Here is a 15,349-nt window from a genome sequence, read left to right on the forward strand (position 1 = left end):
GAAGATCACTGAGAAGAAGGAGTGAGGGGTTGTGTTGTCCCAGTACAGACAGAAGCGGACATCATTCTCTGTTACTGTATAGATATAATAAGCCTGTTCTATTAGCTTAGCTTTTCCTATTGTGAGTAAATCTCAATACAAATGTTTTGCGTTGCTAGCATATCTATGCTGTAAACACAGTTCATAGTGTAAACTGTACAATGCAATATTTACTGGAACACGCCCCATGACACACGCCTTCAGTTTCGATTCTTGTAAATCCTGAAGCGATGGCGTCTGCTATTCTGAGGGACGAGCTTCTCTGCTCCATCTGTCTGACCCTGTATAGAGATCCCGTAACCCTGAGATGTGGACACAACTTCTGCCGGGTCTGTATTGGCCAGTTCCTAAATACACAGGATGAATCTGGAGTTTATTCCTGTCCTGAATGTAGAATAATGTTTCTGGAACGTCCTGAACTGCAGAGGAACATAACTCTATGTAACGTAGCAGAACGCTTCCTGACTACACAATCAAATCAGGAGGAGATCACCGGGATCTACTGCACTTACTGTATTCACTCTCCTGTACCCGCTGTTAAATCCTGTCTGCTGTGTGAAGTTTCTGTGTGCAATAATCACCTGAGAGTTCACCTAGAAACAGCACCAGAACACGTCCTCACTGATCCCAGCACTTCTCTGAAAAACAGAAAATGCTCCATCCACAGGAAGATCCTGGAATATTACTGCACTGAGGACGATGCTTGTATCTGTGTTTCCTGCAGTTTGGCCGGAGAACATCGGGGACACCGGGTGGAGATGCTGGAGGAGGCCTCTGAGAAGAAGAAGGAGAAACTGAGAAATGTTCTGCAGAATCTGAACACAAAGAGAAAGAAGACTGAGCTAAGAGTCCAGAGTCTGGAGGAGAGCAGGAGAAAAGCTCAAGAAAAAGCTTCTCGAGAGGCCGATAGAGTTACTGCCATGTTTAGAGACATTAGGAGACGGTTAGATGACCTGGAGAAGAGGATCCTGAGTGAGATCTCCAGGTCGGAAGAGAAGGTGATATTTTCACTGTCTGATGTGATCGAGAAGCTGGAAATAAAGAAGGACGAGCTGTCCAGGAAGATGAGGCACATTGAGGAGCTGTGTAACATGACGGATCCACTGACTGTCCTACAGGAACCAGACACCGGTGACTTGTGTGATCCAGAGGAAAAGGGAGGTGACGAGACCACAGGAGGACATGATGGAGGTGATGAGGACACAGGAGGACATGATGGAGATGATGGAGGTGATGAGGACACAGGAGGACATGGTGGAGATGAGGACACAGGGGGACATGATGGAGGTGATCGGGGTGCGGAGATGATCTCACACATATCACACACATTATATGATATAATCAGAGATTTAAATGTGACCTTCTATGGGGAGGGCCCTGTAAACATATTACTGGATGTAAACACAGCTAATAATAATCTCCTTATATCAGACAACATGAAAATTGCAACCTTGACAAAAATAATGCAAAATCGACCAGAAACAGCAGAGAGATTCAAGGATTATCCTCAGGTGATGGGCGGGAGAGGATTTACCTCAGGACGACATTACTGGGATGTGAAGATCTGTGGATCAGTGTTGTGGAAGGTGGGGATGTGTTACCCCAGTTTAGAACGGAAGAAAAATCCATCAATTATTGGATATAATAAAAAGTCCTGGAGTTTATATGGAAGACAGGGGTATAATAATCAGTGTTCAGTGATACATGACTGTAATGAGATCCGGTTACCTCACCAGATCTCCAGTGATGGAGTCAGGATCTGTCTGGATTATGAGGCCGGGCAGTTGTCCTTTTATGAGCTGTGTGACCCCATCAGACACTTACACACCTTCACTGCCACCTTCACCGAGCCCCTACATGCTGCGTTATTTGTAGGGGGAGCTTCTATAAAGATATCAAGGGGAGCAGCTGTGAAGAACCGTCATAACAGACGAAATCTACCCAGTGACTGGTGACATCTCAGACAGCGGGAGATGGTTATTAGTGAAGCATTCAGTTAGTAAGGTCAGCAGTGAGATAAAGGATATTAATGCTCCATGGTATCCAGGTGTAAATTAACACCAATTGTTGCATATCACCATTGAAAATAGACACCGTTCCATAGATAAGATCTATCTCATAGAAACCTGGTCCCTCAAAGGCTATTGAGACAAGGATCATTGAAAATGTATGTTTATGTTTTGATTTTCATTATTTAGTTATAGTTGATGTTGTAGAACATTCTCTGCTTTGAGCAGGGGCAGAAATCCAATGGCTGTGAGAGTAATTTTGATTTAAATACTGCACCCTTTCACAACAGGTCAGATCGCCCTCTCATATTCACGAGGGGTCACGCGTACGCCATTCATATTTTATATTTATCCATTTCTTTTAATTGTAAGTTCTTTTATTTTATAACTTTCATGTTATTCAAATCACATGTGAAGACCAAATGTTTGCTTGGAATACAGATTTCCAAATCGGTTGGTGGAGAATGCGGGAACAAGGTCCTGTATTTTCTACAGCTTCAGTGGACTGTGCCAGTCTAGGTGTCACGTGTACCTCCCACCTGCCCTTTGTGACACGACCCGCAGGTCGGTAACTAAAACAAGACAAAAGGGGGACACCGGGGAAACAGTTACAACGGTGGGACCTGCAATAGGGAACGGGGACGTGGAGACCTCCTGCACTCCCCTGAGGCAGTGTCCCTAAACACTCCTAACGTTCCATATACAGGCTCTTCATCTGTCGCCGACCAGAATCCCTCACTAACCCTGCACCTATCCCTCACTAGGGAACTGGCTAGTGCAGACACTGGACCCACCGCTGCACTAATACACACCAAGGAAAATACACCAAACGGGGGAAAACACCAAAAACACTTATCTTTTCTCAGCTGCAGTCACCAGGCAGCAGAGTTCATCACCGGATTAACTTTCAGCAGTGGCTCGACACCTTAGAGCCAGCTGCTCACTTCACCGTGGTTGGAATCCAAAAGGGACCTGCTATCACCAACACCTGCTGATACACCATGTGACCTTATATAGGAAAAGGGAATGGTCACATCAGCAGGGAAACAACATGTAATAACCCCTGTGGCCACCAGGGCAAAAACCCACATTAAGCCCCAGAGGCCTGAAAGGGAAAAAAAAGGTTTACATGAGGAATCCAGAACCTGACACAGATCCAAGAATTGGACTGTGACACTAGGATGGTGAGACTGGGTGACACTTCTGATGAGGAGATTCCTTAAGTTTGGTGGCTGTTTGTAGAAGTGAAGTGGTAGATCTGATAATAGTTCATTCAGCCTTTTGGTCCCTGTGGAACATGAGTTGAGGACCACCTCCAATTCTCATCTATATGCTAATGCGGGGTTTGTATGTAACCATAAGACGTGCCTTACTGCTATCCTCCCTTCTGTGGACTACTACAATATAATTTTAATTTTGTACATCATTCTTCCATGTAGCAACAAAAGTTTTTCTACCTACGATAAATCAATCACTGATTCCGTTTGGAGATCTCAAGCCACCGGCCTTGTTAATTCTATAGGTAATTGTAGCTGGGCAAAATAGATCAGCATAATTAATATAGAGTAGTTTTATAGAATTGGGTGATAGATGATTTTTATTTTTTTTTTTTACCAGTAGCACAGGATGTGTATATTTTGGTAGGGGATGAATAATGTCTTCACAAGTCTGATAGGGCTGTTTATACACAAGATCAGAGCTTAAAGTTAACATCGAAAGATGACTGAATGAGACCTGTTCTTGTGGATGGGTCTCATAGGAGCTTGGTTGAGCAAGTTCTTGGGTTCAATTCCTGGTTTTAGAAAGAAAAAGGATAAGCCTGCAGGTATTGTTGGAATGTTGTTCAATAGATAAGATATTCTCACAGAAACCAGGTGCCTCCAAGTCTTTTGACGCAATGATCCTTGAAAATGTATAATTGTTTTTGCTTTGCGTTGTTCAATTATTGCTGGTGCCGCAACATTCTCTTTTATTCGAGCAATGGCTATGAGACAGAATATTGATTGAAATGCTGCACCCTATCTCTTATTCCTAGGGGTCCCATATATGCCTTTTATATCGTATCGTTATCTATCTCTTTTAATCGTAACTTTTATTATAAATACATTTTCATTTTATTCAAATCTCCTGTGAAGACCAAATGTTTTGCTTTGAAGGGAACAGTCAGATGACTGTATAACACGGACGACGATCGCATTGCAATGCTCGGACTGACCGGCGGCTCTCCTGACCCGAGAGAGAAATACAGGCCGTCATGCCCGGGTCAGACGAGCCGCTAGCCAGTCTGAGCATTGCAATGCGATCATCGTTAGCGTTATATGGCCGTCCGACTGCAACTGAATACAGATTTCCATATCATACATAATAACGACATTAGGTAGTATTTCATTTCATTTTTTTGGGGGGGAAATCTTGTGTCATGCTGTTCAGAATTTCATCAAAACCACAAAAAAAATATTAGAATTCTCAAGACTTTTTTGTCTTGAGAATTCTAATATTTTTTTTGTCATTTTGATGAAATTCTGAACAGCATGACACATGAACTGCTTTCATATATCAGCAGCAGGGTTGTTAAATATGTATATATATTAAAATGAATGGTTTTGCAATCCTGCACAATACCGAGATTTTTTGCTCCTTAGTTGTTCCTACATTGTCGATCCTCATTGATTTCCAGACTTTCAGTTTATAAACAACATAGTCAAATCGTTAATACCATTGAAAAATGAGAGGTGTCTATCAATTTCAACAGAGGGGTAAACACAAAGGGAAGGGACACATAGACCCCCCAAAAGTCAGTACATAGACCCCCCCAGAAACGCATCAGTCTTTCAATATCCCCTCCCTCATCTGTTTTTAAATGGGCTAAAATAAAGATTCATATATTAGCTTAAGATTTATGAATGTGCTCCACCAGATGATTCGGCGACCCACCGCATACAGCAGTTCCCGGCTTCCTGGATGATCGGCAGATGTGGTGAGCTTCGCCATCTCTTGTTTCATGTAATTATATTATTTTTGGTTTTGTAAATTAAAGCAGTTTGTATAAGTTCCATGTTCATTGATGTGGTCATTTGTATGTTTTTCCATCTCCTCACTGATCACTATTGTAGCACGGCTTATTTTCGATATTAGTTTTATTTCCAACAATTGGTTTCTAGTAGAGTTGGGCAAAAATATTCCCAGGATCCTGGTCCGGTAGCCACATCAGTAATCCTTGGCTGTTGGACCATAAATATGCAACCTTACAACCTGTCAGCTTGCCTTTTCTTAGTAGTAGGATCAGCGAGACACCAATGTTGCAGTATACACAATGGGCTGCCTAATCAGAAGAGGCGCTGTAGATACCGACAGTTATAATGAAGAGGTACTGTTATGGACTAGAAAAGAGAGGCGTTCCAGCTTCTAAAATGAATTTCTTTATTTGTTTGTTCGATTAAAACTTGATGTGCCTATGTACTCTTCATATTACAGTGGATGTGCCAGCACGGCATAGAGAGAACCAGCAACGCGTTTTGACCCTAGAATGGGTCTTTGTCACTGTTATGGACTGACCTGAGTTGCAGTAGTGATATTGCAACCACTAGGGGAAGAACCAGCAGGTTGCGTCTTTAGGAAATAACCAGAGGTCAGTACACAGAGCAGCAGTATAGTTGGGAGGATAAGCAGGTATCGTAGCCAGAGGTCAGTACACGGAGCAGCAGTATAGTTGGGAGGATAAGCAGGTATCGTAGCCAGAGGTCAGTACACGGAGCAGCAGTATAGTTGGGAGGATAAGCAGGTATCGTAGCCAGAGGTCAGTACACGGAGCAGCAGTATAGTTGGGAGGATAAGCAGGTATCGTAGCCAGAGGTCAGTACACGGAGCAGCAGTATAGTTGGGAGAATAAGCAGGTATCGTAGCCAGAGGTCAGTACACGGGGCAGCAGTATAGTTGGGAGAATAAGCAGGTATCGTAGCCAGAGGTCAGTACACGGAGCAGCAGGATAGTTGGGAGGGTAAGCAGGTATCGTAGCCAGAGGTCAGTACACGGAGCAGCAGTATAGTTGGGAGGATAAGCAGGTATCGTAGCCAGAGGTCAGTACACGGAGCAGCAGTATAGTTGGGAGGATAAGCAGGTATCGTAGCCAGAGGTCAGTACACGGAGCAGCAGGAAAGTTGGGAGGATAAGCAGGTATCGTAGCCAGAGATCAGTACACGGAGCAGCAGTATAGTTGGGAGGATAAGCAGGTATCATAGCCAGAGGTCAGTACACGGAGCAGCAGTATAGTTGGGAGGATAAGCAGGTATCGTAGCCAGAGGTTAGTACACGGAGCAGCAGTATAGTTGGGAGGATAAGCAGGTATCGTAGCCAGAGGTCAGTACACGGAGCAGCAGTATAGTTGGGAGGATAAGCAGGTATCGTAGCCAGAGATCAGTACACGGAGCAGCAGGATAGTTGGGAGGATAAGCAGGTATCGTAGCCAGAGGTCAGTACACGGAGCAGCAGTATAGTTGGGAGGATAAGCAGGTATCGTAGCCAGAGATCAGTACACGGAGCAGCAGTATAGTTGGGAGGATAAGCAGGTATCGTAGCCAGAGGTCAGTACACGGAGCAGCAGTATAGTTGGGAGGATAAGCAGGTATCGTAGCCAGAGGTCAGTACACGGAGCAGCAGTATAGTTGGGAGGATAAGCAGGTATCGTAGCCAGAGATCAGTACACGGAGCAGCAGGATAGTTGGGAGGATAAGCAGGTATCGCAGCCAGAGATCAGTACACGGAGCAGCAGTATAGTTGGGAGGATAAGCAGGTATCGTAGCCAGAGGTCAGTACACGGAGCAGCAGTATAGTTGGGAGGATAAGCAGGTATCGTAGCCAGAGGTCAGTACACGGAGCAGCAGTATAGTTGGGAGGATAAGCAGGTATCGTAGCCAGAGATCAGTACACGGAGCAGCAGTATAGTTGGGAGGATAAGCAGGTATCGTAGCCAGAGATCAGTACACGGAGCAGCAGTATAGTTGGGAGGATAAGCAGGTATCGTAGCCAGAGGTCAGTACACGGAGCAGCAGTATAGTTGGGAGGATAAGCAGGTATCGTAGCCAGAGATCAGTACACGGAGCAGCAGGATAGTTGGGAGGATAAGCAGGTATCGCAGCCAGAGATCAGTACACGGAGCAGCAGGATAGTTGGGAGGATAAGCAGGTATCGCAGCCAGAGATCAGTACACGGAGCAGCAGTATAGTTGGGAGGATAAGCAGGTATCGTAGCCAGAGATCAGTACACGGAGCAGCAGGATAGTTGGGAGGATAAGCAGGTATCGTAGCCAGAGATCAGTACACGGAGCAGCAGTATAGTTGGGAGGATAAGCAGGTATCGTAGCCAGAGATCAGTACACGGAGCAGCAGTATAGTTGGGAGGATAAGCAGGTATCATAGCCAGAGGTCAGTACACGGAGCAGCAGGATAGTTGGGATGATAAACAGGTATCGTAGCCAGGAGATAGCCAGAGGTCGGTACACGGAGCAGCAGTAGAATATTGAGGATAAGCAACAGGTGGAAAGAAACTAGACTAAAGGCAGGGAGCTCAATAATCTCGGAAGGAAGTGCAGTGCCAGGCTTAAGTAGGGTGTTCACTCAGGAGATCACAGGGTTGATCCAATCAGGAACTCAGGGTGGAGACAATCATGAACAACACAAGTGCTAGTATCTGGTTTAGCAAGGAACGGTGCAGTGAACTGAATAGCTCAAGGGAAGATCTGCCGCCAGGTGCAAACAGCTGCTGGGTTCGAGTCCTGACAGGTACGTAAGGCCAAAAAGCTGACAGAATGATGTCAAATTATATCCCTGCTGAAGCACAATACCTCAGTACATTATAGATGAAAAAATGTGTTCAGTACATAGTGTTATACAGATGCTCCAAGCTGGATCTTCAATGTATTTCATTTGAACTGACTTTTCCCTTTACATTGTTGCCAAACTGATACAATTTATACCAAATCACTAATATTGGCGCTACAAAGCCTATAACTATCAAAAACACTAGCAAAACATGGATGTATAAAACTAGCCTTAGAAACACTTGCACATACTGTATATATTGTAGAATGAGGAGAGCAGTGAATATATATTACCTAACATACAGATGAAAAACTGGAGGCTGAATGAATGATGATCTGATCACAGGAGCTTACACTCTAATATGTAAGGTAAGTTTATATGAGCAGAAATCATCTTCCTTTTACGGATATTGATCGTTCTGTTTCCATCTGACAGATTATAAGGTTAATTGTGATCAGCCATATCTTATACAATGTCATATTTTCTTCAACACGCCCTATAAAATACACCATTTGTAACCTTTCTTGGAAATCTTGAAACAATGGCATTTGCTGATCTGAGAGACAAGTTGTTCTGCTCCATCTCTGTAACCTTTTCTACCATGAATGGTCTATTAATTTTCCAATTATCTGCCATCAGAGACTGTGACTGTTGTGAAGGCCGAACCAACCAGTCGAACTTCATTATTCTGATTTTTCTTAACATGGTTTTATATACTTTATCTCGGGAGACTAGATCTTGGTGCCAAGATGTCAATCTGCGCATGCGCCGCCTCTGACGGCCATTTTCCCGGAGGCCACCGCATTGCAGCAATGGATGTGCGGGAACTCTGGACATTCACAAAATGTTGGCGGAGCCTCGCACCACCATGCATCGCCGAACTTGCCGCACCAGCCTGGGATGGGACTGAGATCATCGCCAGACCAACGAATGCCTCCTGTGACCCCGCTCCACCAGCGCTGCCGATTCCCCCACTCCCGGTAAGCTGAATTCGGCCTGCAAATGGGACACCCACTTGATGCATTCATTTTTCTCCCTATTTTCCTTCTGAAAATTTGGGTTGGGTCTTCTGGTCCAGTGCGTCTTGTAGTCTGAATAATACGGTAAGTTGATTAGCTGCTAGTACATGTTACTATAGGGCTTATTGTATCATCTATGCTAATCAGTAGAGAATCAAAACCAGATAATTTACTGATCCTTATAAAGTTTATTAAAAACATTAAATCGTAATGCTCAACCCTTGTACCTTGATTAACAGCTCTTCACACAATATGATGAAAGCCACAGTCCCCAAAGAATGATGTCCCCACACAGCCCCACAAACAGTATGATATCCCCTCAAAATAATATGATGTGCCCACACAGCTCTATATCCCCACATAGCACCTCTGGTGCAGCAATGGTAGCGCAACCTGCTCTGCAGGGAACCGCTCCAGAGGCTAAGTCCTCATGCCGTGCTACTGGGCATGCCCGTAAGGTGACTGTCAGGAATCGAACCGGGAACCTCTTGTCTGCTGGCCAGCAGCTCAGCCATCTGAGATATGCGGCTGCTTGGAAGATCCCATGCAAAACCAGATACCAGTGATTCTTGTTCTTGATCAGCTCCAACCTGTGCTCTCCTAATTGGCCCATTGATTGCTAATTGCCCACCCTATATAACCTCAGCCAGTACACTTCCTCATTGCGTGATTATTGTGCTTCCAGCCTGTAGTCAAGCTCCTTCTCCTGCTGCTGCTCCATCTGCTAAGTATCGCTGATCCCGTGTACCGACTTCTGGCTTTTCCTCTGACTTCGTTATCTGCCTGCTCCATTGCTAAAGTATTGCTTATCCAGTGTACTGACTTTCGGCTTCACCTGACTACGCTTCCTGCCTTGCTCCCTCTAGTGGTTACAATAACACTGGCTCCAACCTGAACCAGATCGTGACAGAATAATCACGCGCCAAAATGGAGTCTGTTGTAGCCACCCTGACAAAACAAGTTTCTGAACTTCAAAGTTTTTGTACCACTTACCAAGAAAAATATTCTAAACTACAAACAGTAGTATCAGGCCAACAAAAGGAAATAATTGAACTACAAAGGCAACTTCTTGACATGCGCAATTCAAGCCCAGAATCAAACGCACGAATGCCGCTGCCTGCAAAATTCAGTGGGGATCGTCAGCAGTACCGAGGATTCCTCAACCAATGCCGGATATACTTCCAAATGCAACCTGCTCCATTTACCAGCGATAGGAAGAAAGTATTTTTTCTGATTAATCTCCTGACTGATGAAGCTCTTGCATGGGCCTCACCATATGTGGAAAAGAACTATGACATCCTTAATCATAGAATCGTAGAGTTGGAAGGGACCTCCTGGGCCATCTGGTCCAACCCCCTGCTCAAAGCAGGATTCGCTAAATCATCCCAGTCAGATGTCTGTCCAGCCTCTGTTTGAAGACTTCCATTGAAGGAGAACTCACCACCTCTCGTGGGAGCCTGTTCCACTCATTGATCACTCTAACTGTCAAAAAGTTTTTTCTAATATCTAATCTGTGTCTCCTCCCATTCAGTTTCATCCCATTGCTTCTAGTCTTTCCTTGTGCAAATGAGAATAAAGTTGATCCTTCTACAATGTGACTTAATAATAATAATAACAATGTGACTTAATAATAATAATAACTTAGATTCCTTCATCACAGCTATGAATCAAGTTTTTGATGATCCAAACCGTTGTGCCACAGCAGAAACCAAATTGCATAATTTACGCCAAGGACGACGCTCGGTCGCTGAATATACATCAGAGTTCCGTCGCTGGGTGGCCGACACCACATGGAACTCAGCGGCCCAGAGAAGTCAGTTTCGACGAGGATTATCAGAGTCAGTAAAGGATGAGCTTGCCAGGGGCGAAACCCCTGATCAGTTGGAAGACTTTATTCACCTATGTGTTCGAATAGACCAGAGGCTCACCGAGCGGAGAAAGGAGAGACTTCGAGTACTGGAAAATAACCCTGCCTTTTCTTTCTCTTCGTCTAATCATGAACAAAAGACGCAAAGTGTGTCTGAACCGATGCAAATCGATGTTATTCGAAAACCGCTCTCAGCACAAGAAAAGCAGAGGCGACGGGCTGAAAATTTATGTCTCTATTGTGGGGGCTCAGGTCATTTCGCCATCAATTGTCCTAATAAGAGGACTATAGCCTTCATAAGCGACATGACTGCAAGCGATACAGACCTCTCCCAACAGCCATATCCTAGTATGCAGAAGATTTCATCAGTAACGCAGGAGAAAAACAAGATGTGTGCATCATCATCTCATTTTGTCATTCCCATTCAGGTCATAATGGGCAACCAAACAGTACGATGTTCGGCCTTGTTAGATTCTGGAGCAGGAGGGAATTTTATGGACTTAAAATTCACATTGGATAATAATATTTCAAGCAGAACTAAATCCATACCAATCGAAATGGAAACGGTGGACGGATCACCCTTATCTTCTGGACCTGTTACTCATGAGACGATTGAACTTGAGATTTGTATGGAACCTGATCATCACGAAACTGTCAGTTTCCATCTGATTTCCTCTCCAAAATTTCCCGTTATCCTAGGAGTTCCCTGGTTCTCAACTCATAACCCCTCTATCAACTGGACTTCAAGGACCATTACCTTCCCTTCAGAATACTGTAAGAACAATTGCCATAGTGATCCACCTGTTCCTAAACAAATCCAAGTATCTGAGATTTCTCATACGAAGGAAGATAAACTACCACCACAATACCAGCAATTTTCTGATATCTGCAGCAAGAAAAAAGCTGATCAATTGCCTCCTCATCGTCCGTATGACTGCCCCATCGAGCTGCTTCCTGGAACAACTATTCCATTCGGGCGAATTTACAATCTCTCTGAACCAGAACTGAAGGTACTGAGAGAGTATCTGGATGAAAACTTAGAGAAAGGCTTCATCCGACCTTCTACATCTCCAGCTGGGGCACCCTTATTCTTTGTTGAAAAGAAAGACTCAACTCTGCGGCCATGTATCGATTACAGGGAAATTAATAAAATTACCGTAAAAAATCGCTACCCACTTCCGTTAATTCCAGAGTTATTAGAAAGACTCTGCTCTGCTAAAATTTTTACTAAACTGGACCTGAGAGGGGCCTACAACCTCATACGGATTCACCCTGGAGATGAGTGGAAGACCGCCTTCAGAACAAGATACGGACATTTTGAGTACCTAGTGATGCCTTTTGGCCTTAGCAACGCCCCAGCCACCTTTCAGCACTTCATTAATGATGTGTTTCGAGATTTTTTGGATCAATTTGTTGTTGTTTATCTCGATGACATTCTTATATTTTCAGATACCTTGGAGGAGCATCGCAGGCAAGTCCAGTTAGTCTTGGAACGTCTACAGGAGAATCATCTCTACATAAAACTTGAGAAATGTGAATTCGAACAACCCACGATCCAATTTTTAGGATATGTCATCTCCCCAGAAGGTCTGAGCATGGATCCTGGTAAGATCAATGCAGTGGTGGATTGGCCACCCCCAAAGAATTTGAAACACGTTCAGCGCTTCATTGGCTTCGCCAACTTCTACAGAAGATTCATTAAAAACTTTTCAAAAATTATTCTGCCAATCACCTTGCTAACCAAGAAAACCCAAGTTTTTTTTTGGTCTACAGAGGCACAGGAGGCTTTTGACAAATTAAAAAATCTTTTTACTTCTGCACCACTACTAGTCCATCCAAATCCGGAACTACCATTTGTTGTTGAAGTGGATGCCTCGGATTCTGCAGTGGGAGCCATTCTGTCTCAGCGAGTTGGAGATGAGATGCAGCTTCATCCTTGCGCATTTCTTTCTCATACCATGTCACCGGCGGAAAAGAACTACGACATTGGAAATAAAGAACTTTTAGCCATAAAAGTCGCCTTCTCCGAGTGGAGACATCTCCTAGAAGGTGCCAATCATCCGGTGACCGTCCTCACTGACCACAAAAATCTAGAGTTTTTACGCACAGCAAGAAGACTGTCTGCGAGACAGGCACGGTGGACCTTGTTTTTCTCAAGATTTAATTTTGTAATTTCCTATCGGCCTGGTTCGAGAAATGGCAAAGCTGACGCCCTGTCCAGGATTTGTTCTGAACCTCAGGAGAGTTCTAATACTGACAGTACTATTCTGGGCCCCAAAAATTTTTTGGGAATATTGGACTCTAAAGTTTTTTTTGCTCAGATTAAAAATGGCTACCACAACGACCCTTTTCTTAACCATCCTCCTAAAGATGTCAATCTTTTTTTCAAGAAGGGATTTTGGATGCTGAACCACAGGGTTTATATCCCAGAATCGGTGAGACTCGAAGTCCTCAAATTAGTCCATGAGTCTAAACTTGCAGGACACCCCGGAGTCATGAAAACCCAAGAACTACTACTTCGTTCCTTTTGGTGGCCTAATTGTAGAAGGGATGTGAAAAAATATGTGTCCTCCTGTGTAACATGTGCACGTAATAAGACACCACGTTCCTCTCCTTTAGGACTTCTACAACCTCTTCCAGTTCCATCCAGACCTTGGGGATCAATCTCAATGGATTTCATCGTGGATCTACCTCCATCTAAAAAGATGACTGTGATTCTCGTTGTGGTAGACCGACTCACAAAGATGGCCCATTTCATCCCAACTAAAAGAATTCCTACTGCGGAACAAACTGCTGAGTTAATGATCAAAGAGGTTTTTAAGCTGCATGGGACTCCTGATAATGTAGTCTCCGACAGAGGGGTGCAGTTCACATCGAAATTCTGGAAAAGCTTCTGTACAGCCCTGGGAGTCACTGTGAATCTTTCTACGTCTTTTCATCCGCAATCAAATGGCCAGACGGAGAGGACGAACCAGACTCTCGAGCAATACCTCTGCTGCTTCATTTCATATCTTCAAGATGATTGGGTGGACTATTTACCAACAGCGGAATTTGCCTATAACAACGCTAAACACAGCTCTACAGCCCAAAGTCCTTTTTATGCTAACTATGGCTTGCATCCAGTATGTATTCCTAATCTTCCTTTTGAAACTTCTACCCCTGCGGTTGCTGACCGACTCAACAGATTAAAGGAATCCCAGGAGAAATTAATTGAGATATTGCAAAAGGCCCAAGAAGACTATAAAAAAGCAGCAAATAAACACCGTAGAGAACCTCCTAATCTGCACGTGGGTGACAAGGTTTGGTTGTCCACTAAAAACCTAAAAACACACGTGCTATCTTCTAAATTGGGACAAAAATTCATAGGACCCTTCCAAATTGCTGCACAAATTAACAAAGTTGCTTTCCGGTTGGAACTTCCCAGCAGTCTTAAGATTCACCCAGTGTTTCATGTATCTCTGCTCAAACCATTCTGTGAAAATCCATTTCCAGGAAGAACTCAGCCTCCTCCTCCACCTGAAAGGGTCCATGGCGAGGAAGAATTTATTGTGGAGAAGATTCTGGACTCTAGAAGAATCAGAGGTAACCTGCAGTATCTTGTGCAATGGAAGGGTTACGGACCAGAAGAAAACTCATGGGAACCGGAGGAAAATGTTCATGCTTCTAGGTTAACAAGAATCTTCCATCAGAGGTATCCAGATAAACCAGCCCCTGAGATGTCCAGAGGCCATCCTGGAAGGAGGGGAGTACTGTCAGGAATCGAACCGGGAACCTCTTGTCTGCTGGCCAGCAGCTCAGCCATCTGAGCTACGCGGCTGCTTGGAAGATCCCATGCAAAACCAGATACCAGTGATTCTTGTTCTTGATCAGCTCCACCCTGTGCTCTCCTAATTGGCCCATTGATTGCTAATTGCCCACCCTATATAACCTCAGCCAGTACACTTCCTCATTGCGTGATTATTGTGCTTCCAGCCTGTATTCAAGCTCCTTCTCCTGCTGCTGCTCCATCTGCTAAGTATCGCTGATCCCGTGTACCGACTTCTGGCTTTTCCTCTGACTTCGTTACCCGCCTGCTCCATCTGCTAAGTATCGCTGATCCCGTGTACCGACTTCTGGCTTTTCCTCTGACTTCGTTATCTGCCTACTCCATTGCTAAAGTATTGCTTATCCAGTGTACTGACTTTCGGCTTCACCTGACTACGCTTCCTGCCTTGCTCCCTCTAGTGGTTACAATAACACTGGCTCCAACCTGAACCAGATCGTGACAGTGACCTCTCAGTGGAGAGCAGGGGTCACATGCTCAGGTCCTGCGTCGGATCTGATTGGTCCTTTCCAGGGTACTGGAAGGTCCCGGAAGCGCATGGCTATAAAAAGTCAGCATGGCGGCTCGGCCATGCGCTAGTGTAGCATATTATGCTGTGTGTGTATGGTGATGGATGCATGGACTGGTGACTGACTTATTAAGAAACCCCTTCCCTTGGATATTACGAGTGGTGACTGAGTGTGTACATAGGTCAGCGCCAGGTAGTGGCTAACTAGCGCCACTGTGCTTACTGCACCATACACTAGCGTCCGACGGTGTCCGGTCCCCCGGCATCG

The 15,349-nt window shown here is 44.6% G+C and overlaps 1 pseudogene; it reads left to right on the forward strand.

The window, feature by feature from the left end:
• The first annotated feature begins 259 nt into the window (after positions 1-259).
• LOC141083261 (E3 ubiquitin/ISG15 ligase TRIM25-like) lies at positions 260-5,109 on the forward strand (annotated as a pseudogene).
• Positions 5,110-15,349: the final 10,240 nt, after the last annotated feature.

The sequence above is a fragment of the Dendrobates tinctorius genome, unplaced genomic scaffold (assembly GCF_039654945.1).
Source record: "Dendrobates tinctorius isolate UK_male_01 unplaced genomic scaffold, ASM3965494v1 ptg000020l, whole genome shotgun sequence".
NCBI lineage: Eukaryota > Metazoa > Chordata > Amphibia > Anura > Dendrobatidae > Dendrobates > Dendrobates tinctorius.